This window comes from Cygnus olor, chromosome 2 (genome assembly GCF_009769625.2).
Source record: "Cygnus olor isolate bCygOlo1 chromosome 2, bCygOlo1.pri.v2, whole genome shotgun sequence".
NCBI lineage: Eukaryota > Metazoa > Chordata > Aves > Anseriformes > Anatidae > Cygnus > Cygnus olor.
This window is the reverse complement of record NC_049170.1, coordinates 74,875,700-74,894,449: the sequence shown is the minus strand read 5'-3', so window position 1 is coordinate 74,894,449 and position 18,750 is coordinate 74,875,700. Positions and strand designations below refer to the sequence as shown.

The window sequence follows — 18,750 nt, the reverse complement described above, 5'->3', positions numbered from 1 at the left end:
ATTCCCTGTGGTTTTTTTTTCTTCTTCTACTACAAGCATAGAAGAGAATGTGTATTTTTGTGCTTTGCTACTGCTTTTCTTTCTGTCTTTAAGAGTCCTTTCTGTCATAATTTGGCATTCTTTCTCTTCATTTTATTTAAATTGCCACATACACTTGTTAAATAATCCTAGCCTGTTTGGGTTTTGTTGTTCCTTTCTTTTCCTTTCCATGGTGATTGATTGCCATCTGGGGGTTAACATGAGCCCACCATGCTAATTTCACTTACTCTGCCCATTAACTGCTATTGTCCCCAGGGTCAGAGGCAAATGTATGAAACCACTTTATCACTCAGCTTACAGAACATCTCATACAGTGAGCCTTGTATTACGAAACGGCTACATCAGCCTCTAATTACTCAGCTCTACCCTGTGTTGCATGCTGGTGCACCTTGAGAAACAGCATGCAAACGCACATTTGTTTAAGTCCTCAGATGGTTAACATTGTGCATAACCTCCTCACAAATTACAGCCTCAGCTGCAGCACATCCATTAGTCTGGAAGAATGAAGATTCCCAAGTGGCCCTGGTGCCTTTCCCAATTCCCTTGCGACCCACCAATCCTCTCAGTGCTTTCTCTGCATGTAGGGAGTGTTCAGAGCTAATCAGGTCAATGATCATCTCACGGCTCAGGGGACATGACAGGAGCCTATCACAGCAGTTACACGATCTTCCAGACCTGAGCACGCTTGCTGAGAATCTCATGTTAAGAAACATAGCTTTGGTGCTTCTTCTCTCACTCCCTAGGAACCTCTGAGGATTTCAGCTCATCTTTCTCTCTCTCTCCTTTAGACAGTGAAGAGTTCAACATAAATGAAAAACAGGCAGAGCAGTATGCAGCAACCCGGAGGGTGTTGATTGAAACTTAGATTACCCCCAAATCACTGTTGATTTGACTGATGCGCCAGCTTTACCAGAGAAAAGATTTCAATTAAGGTAAGTGCTGCTTTATCTGGCTGACTGCATCATGCTGAATTTCTGCATTGAAAGTTCAAACTGAGTAAACTGACAGTCTGCACTGCAGCAAGGGAGTCCGTGCCGTGTGTCTGGAAAGGGCTCAGGGCAGAGGCAAGTGTCCCAGCATGGAACCCGTGTCTGGAGAGATGCAGATTTTAAGCAGCTGCTTGTGAATGGCTGCAGTTATGTCTGATTCGGTGGCACTCTGAAGCTTGAAAAAAAATGTTAGAAATGTGCAGGGGTGTGAGAGGGGAGGAGGAAAGGCATGCACACCTTCCCCCTTTGTGCTTACTACATTTATTTTGGGAAGCACTACAACTGGAAAGCAAAAGTACATTATGGTAAAACTTGGTTCTGAGCAAGGAGCTTTGTTCATTCGCAAGCAGAAACTCGTAGACAAAAGGCTTCAAAGTTCCGTGGCATTTAAATGAGACAGAAAGGGATTTTCAAAATGAGAGTCGAGAATATGCATGCAGCTTTCCATGTTACAGCCAGACTGAGGGCTGCAACTCATGTGTGGACTGTTATACTCAGCAGCTGATGGGTTTTTGAACAGTTCCTTTTGCAGAATTAGCATTTCTGTCAGGGGAGAAGTGTGAGTGGGGGTGCTGCTTCAATACGAGTGGTCAGAAAATGAAATTGGTAGTTGCTGGGGGGGGGGGGGAAAAAAAGTAGTGTTTGATTGAAGAGGAACAGGACACATTTTTCATGGGGTGATAGAAAGAGTGTGGCATATCAAAAGAAATATACTGATGATTGAAGATCTTTACTTGAAAAAAAAAAAGAGTAGACGAGAAGAGGCTATCTTGAAAGATTAAATGACTAATAAGAAAAAGTCAAGGATGCTTATGCAGCCCAGAGTTGGTTAAGCAACGCAGTGTATCTATGGCAAATCCACACCAACATGTCTAAAGTGAATTGAATTTGATAGTCTGAGTCAAGTGTACATTTAATATCTATGCTGTCAGGGATAACTGAGGAACTAGTAAACAGCCCAAACTTTTTAATGTTGTAAGGGACCAAATTAAGATCTGTTGTATTAAACATGTCAGTGTTCTTCCTGTCACCCACAAAAAATTACACATTGTCTTTAAAAACCTGTCATAATAGGGAGAAAAGATCAATGAAAAGTTAACTGATTCCAAATCTTGCTGTTTTAAACAGATGTTTAACTCCTCGGCAGTTTACAAAAGTATGAATTAATTGCACTGCTTTTTCAGCCAATGCTGTTTACTGACATTAAATATCTGTATCTTTGATTATCATCCAGTGTTGGTAATATAATTCATAACACTATATCTTGCATTAAAAGCTCAGCTACTCAATATAATTAAAATAAAAAATAAAAATCAAAAATACCTCCCAAGCACCTGCTCCACCCCATCTCTTCCTCCACCCATCCCCCTGAAAAAGAAAAATTCAGGGAAATGTTGGTTACCTGCAGGTTTGTTATTTATTCCATTAGCTTTTTCAGTGAGAAATACCAAGCTGTCTTTCTTACAAAAATATAAGCATATTGGAAAATGACCTGAGGTTTTAGGGAAATGTACTTAGAATACTGATGGTTTTAACAATGTATCAGTATTTTCTCTAAGTTCTGCATTTTATAATGGTAATTCAGTATGTCCACTGTTTTCTTGGAAAGGAAGTTTCTTTGGGAAGTAGTTACAGGCACTGATTCTCATCTTGGTGTAGCCTGTGGCTCACTTCTTTTTCCACGTTACATTAATATGGCATTTACTAAGTTTTGTGCTGCTTGAGATGCAAGCCTTGACCAGGCTAGAAATACTTGAATGCATAAATCAGCTGCCATTATACTTGTCTTCAATGATTTTTCTTTCATGAATAATCAATGGTTTCCCAGCATAATTAGTATTCATTAATACACATCAGAATATTCATTAAAAAAATCAAAAGACAATAACTTGATGCATTGCAAGGGAAAAAAATCTGGTGTAAACAATTCCTATGCAGTTGCAGACTTCCAGGTAATGTACAAATAGCAGCAACTTCCATTCCAGTCTCTCACAGGCACTGACTATAAACACTGTTTAACATGATGGCTTTGTTCCCCTTTTGTCTCACAAAGCTGTTGCTGTAAGTAAAAAATAAATAAATCACGCTTTCGTGATATTGTGTCTGTGGGTTTCTAAACAAGTCTTACAAATGCACTTACATCCCTATTATTGTTTTAAAAGATCAGATGTTCTATCTGCTTCTAAGTGAAGAGCACTTACATTCCAGTATTCCTCAGAGATTGTATGAGAAGACAATTCACCAGAGACTGGGAAATGCTGCTTTTCCTTGTGTTTTGATAAAACAGACCGTAATGTTACAGTTATTTTCTGGCCTCTTCCATTAGTGGACTGTGGACTTCTTCATACGGATTGACCATCCAAAATGACCTCAGCAATATGGGGAATTTGATTCCTCATTAAACGTAATTGGGAGCATCTGACTCACTGAAGCTTTTCTGACTTGGTAAGCACAGGAATACAGGTTACACAGGAAAGCAGTGGCAGAGACATCTATATAGCCTAGTTTCCCTCTCTCAGACTCTTTTTTTTTTACTCTAAAGCCATATCAAATAGTATTAAATATACATCTGTATGCAGAGTTCAGCTTTATTTCAGATATTTCTGCTTCTTTGAATGAGGCCAGCGTTAAATTTTGTGCCTCAAGATGAGTCTCCTTATTATCAACAGAAGAGTAAGACTGCTATCTGGCCCAACACTATTAAAAATTAGTGTTTCATACTAATGCTTTAATATTTTAAGAGTTTTCTTTTTTTTTTTTTTTTTTTTTTTTTTTAAGGAAGGTTTTTAAATTGAGGTTCAGAATGGGTTAAAACAAAGAGAGCTCTCTGCAAGATGATATAGAACCAACCACAGAGAAGCAAGCAACGGTTCTGCTAAAACTGTGATAGTGATACATGAAAAAGAAAGCATGTTAATTACTACAGTTAATAATCCAGAAAATATAAGGTAAAGAGATATATTTTGTCATTTCAGGAGGAATGGGTGAAAGCAGTGTAGAATAAACTTCAGGGGCTACTGAGTTCCCCCAGTTTCCTTTCTCACAGCTCTATGAAAAACTCCCAGAAAGGGAGGCTTTTCAAGCTCTGTGTTATTAACATGCCTTTGCAAATTAACATCTGTTTTACCAGCAAGACGCCTGTGTCCCACCAGACTCTTCTTCTCTCTGCAACTCTTGTTACTTTCATAGTTTGGTTCTCAAGCTCTTTTTCTTGGACCTCTTCTGGTAAAGCTTTTGTTTCTTCCTAATGATATATTTTTCTCTTTTTATTCTGTTCTTCATAGCATTCTTCCTCTTTCTTTTCTTTTTCTTCATCTACCGTAAGGTAGTGCTTCATCACTTTTGTATGCATTCTCTTCTTTCCTTTGGTGCTGTTAGGACATCATTGTTTTTCATTTGATCCACGTGTGTAAATTCTTCTTTTTTATTGAAACAAACAAACAAAAAACTGAAAACACTCTAGTACTCGAATGACATATATGCATTCAAACACTCTACCATCTCAGCCATCCTTTTTTTCTGTTTTGTTCTATTTAATTGTTCTAGTTTTACACTCTTCATGTCAGAGGCTATTATCTCAGTGTCAAGTCAGTAGCAAACACAAGAAGAGCCAGTTTTATTTCCAGCTTTGGGGTCTATGTGTATATTGACACTAGAAATTGAGTGCTCTTAACTGGTTCATGAAGACAAAGCTCTGCAAGGTTTAACTCATATTTCTCAGGATGTCACTGTTCTTGCACAAGCATACATTGGAGTTAATAAGAAACATACATTGCAGAGTATATACATAGATGCTTGCAAATACTTAAGATTATAGGGGTTGTTATTTTCAAGCCATTGTGAGACTTGCACCTTCTGAATGACTTCTCAGACTCATAATTAGTTGAATTAGAGGAAATTAAGTGTTTGTTACTAGTTTTTCTTCTCTTTATATGACTCTTTGTCATAGATGCACCATATTAAAGGATGAGTTTCAAACCTCTGTCTTCTTTTGTATTAACACTTTCACTAGGGTCCACTTCTTTTGCAGAGATGTAGCTCATTGAAGGCATTGGGTTTGGCACTTGTCACTGGAAGAATATTTGCTGAGACAATAATTTTGTAGTAAGCCAGCAAAGGTTTGAAGCTTCAGAGGCATTTTCAGAGGGAGAAAGCTTCAGTCTGCTTTCTTGTTGAACCTTCAATCCTGGCAGTTTGGGGGAAGAAAAATCTGAAAAAAAAAATCTTTCATGTAGATGATTTCTATATCAAAGTAAAATACAAACCTACACTGCCATATTTATTACTAGACTTGGTATTTAGCAAAAGTCAAAGACATATATTTTACAGTGCCAGTACTGAAATGGATTGTTTAAAGAGGCTTCTTTTCTTCCAAACATATGGGAGCTAAGATACTGCATCGTGAGAGTAGGTCAGGTTACAGGCGCACCTGTGCTTCAATTTCTGTCAAACGTATCATTCTTCTTTTTGAGGGTGAAGAGAGTCTTCCTGTATAGATCAGACTCATTGATGTGCACCATACTGTTCTGTTGCTGGAAGGGCATCTTTCTCCTATAGGTGTCTTATCTGTCAGTATTTTTTAAGGCAATGACTGCATTGTTTTTGACCTATGTATGACGCTAGCTATGTTTACTGTCCTGTGTCCCAGCAGATTGTGATTTGGGGTCTGTTGGAGATGGAGTCTCTGTGCTGAATGGCCCCGACCTGGACTCTGAGATCAGATTGGAAAGGTTTTTTGGAGAAATGTATAAGAAACATAGAGCTGAGATCCAAAACAAGGAAGTATCTAGGCACCTTAACTCACAATAAAATGCTGTCTCACACTTAAATTTAAAAGTTGCATGTCTGGGTACTAGAATTATTTTGTCCTTCCACTTTCAGAGTACAGTATTTTCAGACCAGTCTCCAAAGCAGATGATGAGAAGTACTTAAATGTCTTTGGTAAGGAGTTTTTGTTTCCAGATTTAGATCAGATTTATTATTCTTTTCATGCATGCATTTACTCACTGAGCACATTAATACTATGTCCAGCACATCAACTATACTTACAAAATACCGTTATGGCTGACCTGCTTAGAGAAATGTTTGAAATTCTTTTTTCCCCAGTGAAAGTAAAGAAGAATGCAAACCCACTCATTTTCCAGAAAACAGACGAGACATTTGACCTTTCTTGATCAACAGTGTGTGCTTCAGCACTGATCCCCAAACCCAGCTTTTTGACCTAGGTCATTTAGAGTCTGTAAGCATTAGTTTCTTGGCTGCTGTTCTCTTAAGGCTGCCAGCAAGTGCTAAATGTAATTGTAAATGCAGACACACATTTACCAAACAGTTGTCTGTGGCCGCTTACTCATTTCACGAAGATTTTGGTTTGTTTATGCACTTGAACCACTACCCACAGGACTTGGTTTGAACTGATGACCAGGCTCTGAGCTCCCTAACCATTCCTTTATGTTCTTCAGTCCCCTTCAACCGTTTGTACATACACAGTGGAGTGTTTATGTATATGTAGCTGAGATAGCATTTTAATTAACTCTCTGAAAAGCCTATATGAAGATCACAAAGTACATTTACTAAGAATAACTTCGGCATTCTGTCTTCAGGCATATGTGTTCTGTGTGTGCGTGTTGTAAACTTCCATATATATGTTTTATACGCAGTTCTATACCTATAATCAAATATATAATTTAACAACATCATAATAAATATCTACATCCCATAGTTCATTTTTCCTATTTAAGAAAATGCAGCAACTAAACACAATATTGGTAAATGGTACAAGTATATCAGAGAGTACAATTTAAATAAGTTTTTTAAGAATACTTGTAGCTTGACAAACAGCTAAAAATAATACTTCTTGACAAGATTTCCATTGTCATGAATAGTTTGAGTAGAGATTTACTCAAAAATTTTGATATTTTATGAGTAAGTGATTCTGCAGAATCTGACTTCATTCAGATTTAGTTGCAAAAAGCTTTCTGTAAAAATTTTTCAAGTTCAAGTAATATTTCTGTCATTAAACTGGAGTATTAATTATACAACAAAATGAAAAGCCATTTCATTTCCATTTAGGAAGCATGTATCTTTGCTTGTTAACAGTCTTTCATTTATCCCTAAAATATTAATAGGAATCTTGGTATTTGGTTGCCATAATTTTAAATATTTAACTCTCTCTCTTTAAATTGGTAAATGGAATATAAATACATTGCATTCTCTGTTACAACTGACACTTCATATTCTTTTTCTGGGTAAAATCGTAGCAATTTAGGGAATGGAGTAAACCCATCTAGTATAGATCTGCGTCACTGTGACTCTAAATGAAAGAAATCATGATTTACGCTGGTAATTGAAAAAAAGAAAAAAAAAAAGAAAAAAAAAAAAGCAAGCCCCATGCCTTTCAATAAAGAGACCCCTTTTTATATCACTATGCAATGTGCAATTCTCTCAAGTTACAGATGTAGCTCATGTTCTCACCTTTACATACCTTTCTTAATCTGACCTCCTGGACAACAAGACTCAAAAAGGTTTTTTATTAAAAAGAAAAGACAAACAAACAAACAAACACCATCCAGCTACCACTCTTTCAGTAATTTGGCCCTTCTACCTTTGGGCTGGTTACTTGAAGAAGCACAGACATTAAAATAAGAGATAAAATATGATAGTTCAAGCTTCTGCCTGAAAGAGTACATATGTCAGAATAAATACAGAGATAAGAGGTGATATTGAGAAAGTAAGTGGTGATAAGGAAAACACTGAAATGAACTTGCTAATTAAAATGCTGTATATCTCTCACATGTCACCCAGTCTTTCTGACTGTAGCATGTTACAAATCCTACAAGTTTTTTCAGCTTTCAAACCTTCTTACAGATTCAATGTAAAGACCTATGTCCCACCCCCCCACCCCCTTTCTTTTTTTTTTTGTGAGGTGGGGGTGTCCTCACTGCACATAAATCTAGATTTAAATTTTCAGGCACCACTGTTTTCTCCTGCCTTTGTCCTTATGTCTCATCATCCCCTTCCCCCTTCCCCCAACCCCCCTTTTATTATTATTTGGGATGGTAATGTCCTTAGTCCAATGCACAGAATGTGTAAGCAGCTAAATTCCAGTCCGTCAATGAACTTCAATGCCACTCCAAATTACCCATCGGATGTAGCACATAGCAATTACCTGTCACTCTTTCTCACCCTGAGAGCTGAAATGTATCAGTCAAGGACACTTTGAGTTCCAGTAGCCAAGAAGGGGAGTAATCCTAAAATGGGTGTAGATGAGATACTCTGTAGGGCAGAACACAGCATAGCCATGAGGACAACCTTCTGGATTGTTTTAATAGGTAGAGTTTAAAAAAAAATACAATAAATATCAGAAATTACAGGTTTTCCTGTAGAAGTATTTTTCTCTAAGCTTATTATTTGCACTGGGTGGGGGAGTTTGTTTGGCTAGTTTTTTTTGACTCTGCCTGGAATTCCCTTGGGCATTATCTTCCAACAAACAATGGGCATTTTTTGCAAATGCTTTCTAAAGGTCACCTTTTTTTTAATCAACTCACTTTTTCTGTAATAACTGTATGACATTTTTTGCCCTATTTGTGATCAATGAGCATGAATATTTTAAATGGAAAACACACACACTTAACTATAGCTTCCAAATGTTGCTGTTATGGTTTGAGCAGGGGGGAGGGAGGGTCAGGAGGACAATGCTGAATATCCAGAATTACCATTCTTCTCACACTGCCTAGTGGCTGTACAGCCCTTTCTGTTATTAGATGCCTAGGGTTGCATTTTCAGAAAAAATGACGGGATGCTACCTTTTAATTTTCTTTTGAATGCACTTGATATAAATCTTCCTTACTGATGAAGAACAGGTGGAACTGGTTACCATGCAGCTTACCTCAGTTTTGATCAGTGCAGGTTGTACCAGGAAAAACACACTGATCTACCAAACATTTCTGAATGCAGCGTTTAGGTGCACCAGGCATTCCGCTTTCTACCTGCTGCTCTTTAGGTTTCCTTTGGAGAGATACCATGGTAGAGAAATAGTTCATTACAACTTAAAGCATCCTTTAGCATATGTCATTCTCTGACACTCTCCCTCTGACTTTGTGCCTATGTGTCTGTATGTCTTGTGCAAAAATGGTTAAATAATGGAACAGAACTAGAACTATCCTATCTAAAACTATAAATCATATAAGTACTGAAGGTTGTATCTGTTTAGTGCTACATGATTTTTCTGCCCTTCTTGTTTTTAAATTGCACTTTTGATGAATACTGGTCTGGTATTATTGATGTCCATAGTAAAACTGTCCATTTTTGGAGTCATTCTTCTGAATTTTCTGATAGGATATTTTCCCTTTTCCCAGTAAAAATAAGCAATAGTGTGTGTATTGGAAAATTTCTCCTTCAGAGCCCTTCAGCAATAATGTCCCCAGCTAGAAATTGCTCTTCTTGCAAAGAAACAAACTTGGGTCATATGGGTCTAGGTTTCATGGGATATATAGATATATTTTTTAAGTGCAATTCATAAGGCATAAATGTGATGTTTTAAATAGCTTGTCAGGAAAAAGAAGTGATTTTTAATGCAGATCTACCAAATATAATGTCCTTTAGTAGCATCAGTACCCCTGAAGGCAGGCATTTGAAAAGGCAGAGAGAGCCATAACACCGAGATAAATGTTCTGACTAGCATATAAGGAAAAACATAATACAAGGAAGTAGAGAAATATGTCCTGTCAGAAAGCAAAGAAGTAGTAATCAAAATTATTGTTCTAGTTTTCAGTTTCTTTTCAACTATCCAATGAGGCACTGGCCTTTATCAATATTAAGACTTTTTTTTTTTTTCCCTGTAATTACTTTTAAAACATCATTAAATCTTATTTTTTATTCTGACCGATAGATAGGAATACAAATAAAAATCGCACTGTTTATTTGGCAACAATCCATAGCTCCAATACTGAACTGAAACATGGACAAAGAAAGGGAAATTAATTCCCTTTCTAGGAATCATTTGAAGTATGACTTTATAATTCTGTATAAGAATATAATCACACGTATGTTGGAATTTGAAATTCCAAAACTGTTAAAATTCTCAAGCTCTCCATGAAACCAAATGTTATTTTATCAAATTTTATCAACACTGTAAAGAGACTTATAATCAGATAATCTTATTCATTTTTGAGACAATATACTTTGTTTTATGGATGGTATCATGAAAACAGCCCTTCTGTAGTAAGGTTGGTGTACAAAGCTATAACCTAGGCTTAATTTCATTAAAATTGATTTAATGTTTACCAACCACAGAATGGAAAGAAGTTACGGAGTATGCTCAGTATATTGCCTCCAAGTTAAATAGCCAACAACAACAGAACCTGGGTGAAGATTTAACTTTTCTGACATGAACAGGAGCTGGATCAAGGTATCACTGTGAGGTACACTGAATATGAATGATAGCATTAGAAAATCCAGCTGAGCAGGTAGGATTGAAAACTCCCCCCAACTCCCTGCCATGGCTTTGAAGTTTCACAGACCATGTAAACAAAGTCTCAGAGCTACTGTCATCCTGATTTCTTCTCTGCTGTGTCCAGGGTGAGGTGTCGTTCTGTGGCCATGCATAACGGACAGGCTCCTTCTCTGAGTGGTCGTTAAGCCACAAGCAGTGCCACGTGCTGGACAGTACAGTACCTGTGAACATTTGAGCCTAGGCAAGGCTGTGATTACTTGTGTGAGACCATCAGCACTTGCTGAGCTTTTTCTCTCAGACAAATAAAACTGTGTAGTATAAGTACTGAAATTATTTTTATCCTCTTCTAATATTCTTTTGCCATTTAATACTTAATTTGGCTTGTCTTCTCTCCTCTCACATTGCCTACAGAAAGGCTTCACTTTCCAACATTTGGAAACTGCTACATCCACCCCACATAAAGTTAAGAGATTGTTTCCTTCTAACTTTATTTTAGCAGACCAAGGGTTACCCTCTGCAGCTTCTTATCATCATGTTCCCTTTTCTGTGCCTAAGGAAATAATGAGGCACTGGCTTGACAACACCTAATTCAAACTTTTATATGAGATTGGCTTGTGATCACAAATTGTTCTAATGTCAGATATTAACCTGGGGATTATCGTAGCCATAAACAGAAGCACTTGTAGTTTGGATTAAGAACTTGGTGGGGGAAGACAGACTGAGGCTATATTTCTTACTGAATATGGAAGCAGTATATTTATTTTCACTAACAATGGCAGCCAGTAATTACAGCCTTTTCTCATTCTCCTGCCTCAGGGGAACTGAACTGCTGCTGTCTCAGGGGAGGCTGAGCTGCTACTGGCTGCTGCCATTTAACACTTCCTATTCTCCTTTGAACCTGTCTGTGAGCCACTTCTCCTTTCCTATTCCTGCTTCTTTGTTTTCCCTGATAAATATGTTCCTGAAATGCCCTTTAAAGTAAGTTTAGATATCTGTGCAAATAATATGGTTTAAACACCTGGTGGAGGCGAGCAACCATAAATCTTGAGTTCCAGGGAGTCTTTATCTGCAACAAACTCCCCCTCCTCCCAGTAGCTGAATGTACTTTTTTAAGATTGCAGATAATATGTATTTACTTCTCCTTGTTTTTTTTAACACACAATTGAGATTACAGCTGTTTATTTCTCAACTGTATCATATAAAACAATATTCTTGCCTTTATGAGTGATCTCTTTGATGCAAACATACCAGACTTCCTGCACTGTGTCAAGAACTGTGTAGATTATCTGGAGTGCCGAAGGGGGGAAAAAAAAAGGGGGGGGGGGGGGGGGGGTTACCTTTTACTTTCTATAAACAGAACATAGATTTTCTAAATTATGCTTCTTATTAATATTCCTGTACAGCTATGTTTCTTTTCTCTTGTTCTCCTTCTTTCTAATGCCAAATAATTAAAATTTAACTAGTGGTGATTTTTACTGGCAGATAAGTGAGTTCTTCCTGTGAATATGTTAGTAAATGTATTGGAAAAATAAAAAGGTATTTCTCTGAGCATACACATACGTGAGCACATTAATTTTGCATATAATGAGCAGATAAATCTTTAGCATTGTGTAAAGTAAGTTTTATTACCCAAGGCATGAGATGTGTATGTAGTCATTCAGACCTTACATACTTTGGATGAGGAAAGTGATATACCCTCATGTTTTGAGTGGAAATTTCCTAAACACATTCCATTTTCCAATTGTTTATTTACTACTATTTCTTTTTCTTAATTATCTTCAGTCTAAAATCAGACTATCTGCTATTCTTTGCAAGTACTACAATTGCCATTTCAGCAGGACAGACTCCCCACTTAGAAGAAATTCTCCCTTTCCCCTCACCTGGACTCTTTGCTTGATAACCCAGCATCCACAGTTTTTAAGCAGGCACCAAGTCAAAGGAATAAAACAGAATGTGTCAGATCAGCTCATGTTAAAGACCTTTTACATTACACCAGATCCACATAGATTCACACACTGTTTTTTAAAATCTTTTTTCATCCTCGTGCATGATTTTTCTTCCTGCATGATTCTAAGGGAATCCACACAATGGTCAAATAGAATGAAATATCTGTCCAATCATACTCTTTAAAATCAGAGTGCATTGGACTCTTTAAAATGTTGTTAATTTAAATCTGCAAACTATGTTTTTATTCTGCTATTTGGAAGGGTGATGCATTTGCAGGACCCAAACAAATGTGAGCTACATGGGACAGTCCAAAAGAGAATGTAATGGTATGGTATAAGGATTAATTGTGAAAGTAATCATGTTCGTTTTCTAATTATTCAAATCTTAATTACAACTGTGTTGGCCCAATTAGTTCAAAACACAAGGCTAATGTTAGGGTTGGGTGGATACTCAGCATCTGTGCATAAGTAAGAGGCATCTGTTGCCAAGTGGTGGAGTGATGGAAAGTGTCAACTCACCAGCTGTGAAGTCAACAAAGCTCTTAAAAAACAAGTTTGAGCCAACACAATGAGGAAATGTAAAGCTTATCACACATGTATACTTAACTAGCTGTTGTCACCTAGTGGGACTGAAATCTAGAGCAACTGTGCATATTTAAGTCTTCGTGTGCTCTTTCAGCAATGCCCTGCCTGACAAGGATTTATTTGCAGTGGGGAATCTGGCAGTGACACTTCTGCCCATCAGTGCTTTAGGGTTGAATTTGTTGTTTGTTTGTTTTTAACTTGAGCAAACTAGAGAACAAAATACTGAAATATTAAGAGGAATATCTTCTCTAAAGAACGCTGGCTTTTCTTTCCTAACACCAGTTTCCCCATTCCCTATAGTTCTGTAAGGAGAGACAGTTGTATTGACAGTCAATTGTACCTTGCCCATTGTTTATTGCTATCAATTCCAAAAAGACAGGATTTTTATGCTTCTGACTATTGATACTGATCTTAGTAATTTCTAATATTGCCTGCAGAGATTGAGGATATTAATAGTCTCACTAACGTTACAATGGTGCGTTTAATATTTATGTGTTATTAACATTTAATGGCAACGTGTAAACTTTACTGAAAGATAATCAATTGTTCAAGAACAAAAGAAGAAGGTGAACATTAAAGCCTTGGATGGAATTATATTGAGCACTAATGCATTCACTTTTGACCTAGTTCTGAATTTTATGGATCTTTTGTCAGTGACTTCATTTGCATTACTTTCAAGTTTTTATTTATTCACATATCAGAAAGTACAGATGGAGTAGTGTTTAGATTCATTGTAGTCTGATAATGTTGTTAATTTACATGAAATGCATAGAGTGTTTGGTACTACACTGCAGTGTGATGGAAAATGAGCTCAACTTTCAACATTGCCTTCACAAGATTTTTCAATTACATTGAAATAAAATTAAACAGAGTTACAGGGCAGTTCTAGCATTCTGGATTGGGCTTTTCTTTTTGTAAGTTACAACAAGAAAGCGTCTAATTTCCCTGCTGTTAGAGCAAATAGCCCTTTTTAGATATGGTTTGTACTTTAATACAAAACCTTTTGCTTTAAAAATATGTCTATGCCACTATGGCAATACTTGAGCTATATTATTAAAGCAGCACCCTGACTGGACAAGAGAAGCTAAGCAACTCAACTCACCTCTATTAAGAAATGTATAAATAAATACAGCTGCTTCTGAGCAGGTGTAATGAGGCATAAACTTTGTGGTTGAAAAGGGAGGACTTTGAACTTAGGAAGCACGTTTTTTATAGTCACAAATTATTTACATGTTCAACACCTGCCCATTTCATACTCACAAGGAAAATTCAGAATTACTCCACATTGTATTGCGCTTTGTGTATAAATGTATATGTAGTGGTGTAACGATAGAGACAGTAGTTTGTTAGGTTTAACTAATATTACTTGACCAGTTGTACCAAGGGTGTTACAAAATCATGGAAGATCTAAAGCTGACACCTCCACCACTGAGCCACCAGTGTCATGAGTCTGACTGTAGTATTTCTGTAAATGGGGAATAGAAGGAGCGGAGTGAGACACATGGCAATTAGTTATATGTGCTGTAGTGTTTTGGATTTCATCTTCCTGTCACAGTTGTGGCTGTATTTCACCTGCAAAATAACCTTTCCTTTTAAATCATACTAACAATGCGAATAGCACGTGTATACTTTAACTAAACAACTTACCAATTCAAGTGGGCTGCCTCAGCTGTAAGACATGAACTCAGAAGTGGTAAAGCATGGCACTGCCTCAGTAAAATGGAATAAGAAATCATTCTGACAGAGCCTAGATCTTAGCCTGGGCTGTTGAATGGGCATGGTTGCGGGATATTTTTTTTTTCCTTCCCTTTCGAGGTTGATGTCCCTTTTTTTTTCTGTAGAGTACGTCTTACATGACACTACAGGAAGAAATGCAAGGCAGCTGGGTTAATGCTTGTGGTGTCAGAATGGACTCGGGAATGCAGGCAAGTGGTACCTGAGAAAGTGTTGCTAGTCACCCTATAAAGGCAAACAGTGACTGAATGCCAGATGATCAGACTACAAGCCTTTACTAGGGGTTCATTATGAATTATTTTGAAAGTAAATATCTCAGTCTGTCAGTAGGTAAAGAAGCTATTTCCCCTTTCTTTTGTTTAATTCTCTTGACTACATGGAAGTAGAAAGTGGAAGCTGTCACTGTGATGTTAGAATAATGATAATAAGTTATGTCTGGGAACTGATTCTCATCTATCGGATTTGTAGACGCCTTTAAAATTGCAGAAGTATTCAGGCAATTAGCACTAGAAATAATACATTTTTCTGTCAATTCCCAACCTATCAATTGCTAAGGCAGAAAACATGATTAAGCTGAGTAGCAATGATTTTTTGAAGACAACTTGACATTTGTGTGTGATAAGAACATATTTTTAAAATACCTATTCCATAGTCACACAGATGACTTGTTGCAGAGTGTCTGTAAGACTAGCTCATCTTTTGTGAAGCTCTCTCTGGGGCCTGAAAGCAGCAAACTTGTGCTCCTCTGATCGCAAAGGAAGATAATGTTTCCTTTTTGTTGTTCCAGCCTATATGCTAGAACAATGGTAAAGCCTCAGTTGCATGTAAACTAGGCTAGAATAGCTCTGTTTTTACCTAATCCCCATCCTTGTACAACTTCCTGTGATATATACATGTACATAAATATCACTACCACATTTGTGAGTAAAAACTGTGCAAAGTTAGACCTTGTCTCAAAATGAAACACCTTATATTCAATGTTTATCAACCTTTTTAAATTTTCTTTTGCAATAAAGACTGTGGTTCACCTAAAACTACTGAGGGAAAATAGCGTAGACAGAATATTTAAATTGACTACTCATGTAAATAAGATGGCATTTCTTCAAATCATTTGTTCTAAACTTGAAGGATTGCTGTCTCATCATTTTTTTTCATATGGTCAAGTTGTCATTTTCTTCCAAGACATTCTTTGTGAAGACCACCTAGGTCACATTAGCAGTTGAAGTTTGAAAGTGCACCTTGAAACTGCATACAGCATGTAAACACTTCTCTCAATTAAATACAGTATATCATGTCTCAAACATATTGTCGAGTGACTTCAGTGAGATTATTCCAGAGTATCATTAGTTTTCTTAAGATCTGATACTGGCAGTATCTCTCCTATAGAATCACATCTGCATTTTCTTCTATTTCAGAGTGAATTGTTATTGTCATGTAAATAAAAGAAATTATAAAAGGTCATATGCCTAGATAGCAAGACATTGTGTATATCTCATCACTGAAAGCAATTCACACTGAGGTCAACAGCACATTTGCTTTGCCAGTTCCTCAACTGAGTTTTATCAACTGTACTGACTTCATAGCAGCTGTTCATTTTTACATTATACTGGGAAAAAAAGAATATTGGATCTTGATCCAGTGGAAGATCTGTTGTATTAATTTTAGTGTTACTGGATCAGGATCTGATATTCTCTTTTTCAAAAGGGAAAGGAAATAGAACCATGTCTTTAAAACATGGGAGAAGCTGTCCTTGTAATATGTTTTTACAGCATCTCACACAATACTGTGTTCATCCATGTCATGACCAATCCTTTGAAGAAAAAAACAACCATAAGAAAATTACGTACAACTATGGATTCCTGGTGTAATGGTATCTGGATTCTGTGTGCGTTGTTTATGACAATTATTTGTCTTCCTGTATTGCTCTGTAGCTGAATTTTGCCACTAATAACCTTGAGTCATCAGCACACTGGTGCAGAAAGCGTAGAGTATTAAAGACATCATGAAGCTTTTTATGTAAAATATCAATTTCCAGGGAAAAATAAAATGATGCTAACCATGGCAGAGCACTATGCTCCTTTGTTAATCATTGTAGATTCATTAATGTCAATTAACTTGCAGTTCTATGGCACGCGATCACTAAGAAGGAACTGTTTTTATAGTGTCCTGTACTAAACTCTAGTAGTGATGTAGTTCTTATGTACATTCACAGAATCATCTAGGTTGGAAGACACCTCCAAGATCACCTAGTCCAACCTCTGACCTAACACTAACAAGTCCTCCACTAAACCATATCACTAAGCTCTACATCTAAACGTCTTTTAAAGACCTTCAGGAATGGTGCCTGAACCACTTCCCTGGGAAGCCTATTCCAATGCCTAACAACCCTCTCAGTAAAGAAGTTCTTCCTAATACCCAACCTAAACCTCCCCTGGTGCAACTTTAGCCCATTCCCCCTTGTCCTGTCACCAGGCACATGGGAGAACAGACCAACCCCCACCCCGCTACAGCCTCCTTTAAGGTACCTGTGGCGTGCGATAAGGTCACCCCTGAGCCTCCTCTTCTCCAGGCTGAACAACGCCAGCTCCCTCAGCCGCTCGTCGTAAGACTTGTTCTCCAGACCCCTCACCAGCTTCATTGCCCTTCTCTGGACTCGCTCGAGCACCTCCATGTCCTTCTTGTAGTGAGGGGCCCAAAACTGAACACAGTACTCGAGGTGCGGCCTCACCAGAGCCAAGTACAGGGGGACAATCACTTCCCTAGACCTGCTGGCCACACTTTCTTATACAAGCCAGGATGCTGTTGGCCTTCCTGGCCACCTGAGCACACTGCTGGCTCATATTCAGCCAACTATCAACCAATACTCCCAGGTCCTTCTCTGCCAGGCAGCTTTCTAACCACTCATCTCCCAGCCTGTAGCTCTGCTTGGGGTTGTTGCGCCCCAGGTGCAGGACCCGGCACTTGGCCTTGTTGAACTTCATACAGTTGGCCTCAGCCCATTGGTCCAGCCTATCCAGATCCTCCTGCAGAGCCTTCCTACCCTTGAGCAGATCGACACACGCACCTAACTTGGTGTCATCTGCAAACTTACTGAGGGTGCACTTGATCCCCTCATCCAGATCATCGATAAAGATATTAAAGAGAACTGGCCCCAGTACTGAGCCCTGGGGGACTCCACTAGTGACCGGCCTCCAACTGGATTTGACTCCATTCACCACAACTCTTTGGGCCCGGCTACCCAGCCAGTTTCTAACCCAACGAAGTGTACGCCAGTCTAAGCCAAGAGCAGCCAGTTTCTCGAGGAGAATGCTGTGGGAAACGGTGTCAAAAGCCTTACTGAAGTCAAGGTAGACCACATCCACAGCCTTTCCCTCATCCACCAAGCGCGTCACTTGGTCATAGAAGGAGATCAGGTTTGTCAAGCAGGACCTGCCTTTCATAAACCCATGCTGACTGGGCCTGATCGCCTGGTTGCCCTGTAAGTGCCGTGTGATGACACTCAAGATAATCTGCTCCATGAGCTTCCCTGGCACAGAGGTCAAACTAACAGGCCTATAGTTTCCCGGGTCTACCTTCTGGCCCTTCTTGTAGATGGGCGTCACATTTGCTAGCCGCCAGTCGACTGGGACCTCCCCTGATAGCCAGGACTGCCAATAAATGATGGAAAGCGGCTTGGCCATCTCCTCCGCCAGTTCTCTCAGCACCTTTGGGTGGATCCCATCCGGCCCCATCGACTTGCATACATCTAAGTGCTGTAGCAGGTCGCCAACCATTTGGCGATTGAGGATGGATTGTGAGGGCCACATCCTGCTCCCCATCCTCTTCCACCAGCTCAGGGTACTGGGTATCTAGAGAACAACTGGTCTTGCCACTAAAGACTGAGGCAAAGAAGGCATTAAGCACCTCAGCCTTTTCCTCTCTCATCACTTTCCTTTTCATCTCTCATCACTAAGTTTCCCCCTGCATCCAGTAAAGGATGGAGATTCTCCTTTGTCCTCCTTTTCGC

The 18,750-nt window shown here is 38.4% G+C and overlaps 1 protein-coding gene across 4 annotated transcripts in view; it reads left to right on the top strand.

Moving 5' to 3' along the window:
• The window catches only part of CDH12 (cadherin 12), a 542,156-nt gene that overhangs the window by 316,934 nt on the left and 206,472 nt on the right, over nt 1–18,750 (top strand). For all 4 annotated transcript variants that reach the window (XM_040548890.1, XM_040548889.1, XM_040548887.1 and 1 more), the window contains exon 2: nt 828–971. The gene's annotated coding sequence lies outside the window, so the exon portion shown is untranslated. The remainder of the gene's footprint in view (nt 1–827; nt 972–18,750) is intronic.